The sequence below is a fragment of the Arachis hypogaea genome, chromosome 20, assembly GCF_003086295.3.
Source record: "Arachis hypogaea cultivar Tifrunner chromosome 20, arahy.Tifrunner.gnm2.J5K5, whole genome shotgun sequence".
Taxonomy (NCBI): Eukaryota; Viridiplantae; Streptophyta; class Magnoliopsida; order Fabales; family Fabaceae; genus Arachis; species Arachis hypogaea.
Window position 1 is genome coordinate 52,032,064 of NC_092055.1, and position 1,250 is coordinate 52,033,313.

Here is a 1,250-nt window from a genome sequence, read left to right on the forward strand (position 1 = left end):
TCTCATTCTATTTATTTATTCATCTACTAACATCTCATCTCACATCTCTACCCTCCTCACAGTTGTGTTTCTTCCATTCCATTACATTCTTTATCTCCCTCTTTTCTTTCACTCACAAAGGAATCCCTATACTGTGGTATAAAGGATTTCTATTATTATTATTTTTCTGTGCCCTCTTCTTTGTCATATGAGCAGGAGCAAGGACAAGAACATTCTTGTGGAAGCAGATCCAGAACCTGAAAGGACTCTGAAAAGGAAACTAAGAGAAGCTAAAATACAACAATCCAGAGATAACCTTTCAGAAATTTTTGAACAGGAAGAGGAGCTGGCAGCCGAAAATAATAATAATGTAAGGAAGATGCTTGGTGACTTTACTGCACCTAATTCCAATTTACATGGAAGAAGCATCTCCATCCCTGCCATTGGAGCAAACAACTTTGAGCTGAAACCTCAATTAGTTTCTTTGATGCAGCAAAACTGCAAGTTTCATGGACTTCCATCTGAAGATCCTTTTCAGTTCTTAACTGAATTCTTGCATATATGTGATATTGTTAAGACTAATGGAGTAGATCCTGAAGTCTACAGGCTCATGCTTTTCCCTTTTGCTGTAAGAGACAGAGCTAGATTATGGTTGGATTCTCAACCCAAAGACAGCCTGAACTCTTGGGATAAGCTGGTCATGGCTTTCTTAGCCAAGTACTTTCCTCCTCCAAAGCTGAGCAAGCTTAGAGCTGATGTTCAAACCTTCAGACAGAAAGATGGTGAATCCCTCTATGAAGCTTGGGAAAGATACAAACAGTTGACCAAAAAGTGTCCTTCTGACATGCTTTCAGAATGGACCATCCTGGATATATTCTATGATGGTTTATCTGAGCTATCAAAGATGTCACTGGACACTTCTACAGGTGGATCCATTCACCTAAAGAAAATGCCTGCAGAAGCTCAAGAACTCATTGACATGGTTGCTAATAACCAGTTCATGTACACTTCTGAAAGGAATCCTGTGAGCAATGGGATGCCTATGAAGAAGGGAGTTCTTGAAGTTGATACTCTGAATGCCATATTGGCTCAGAACAAAATATTGACTCAGCAAGTCAATATGATCTCTCAGAGTCTGAATGGAATGCAAGCTGCATCCAACAGTACTCAAGAGGCTTCTTATGAAGAAGAAGCTTATGATCCTAAGAACCCTGCAATAGCAGAGGTGAATTACTTAGGTGAATCTTATGGAAACACCTATAACTCATCAT

General features: G+C 39.4%; 1 non-coding gene across 1 annotated transcript; it reads right to left on the reverse strand.

Annotated features, from left to right (window-relative positions):
• Nucleotides 1–721: 721 nt before the first annotated feature.
• On the reverse strand, nt 722–829 carry LOC112788749 (small nucleolar RNA R71). Its single transcript, XR_003196099.1, has one exon. It is a non-coding gene; the product is annotated as a small nucleolar RNA R71 (small nucleolar RNA).
• Between the last annotated feature and the right edge of the window lie 421 nt (nt 830–1,250).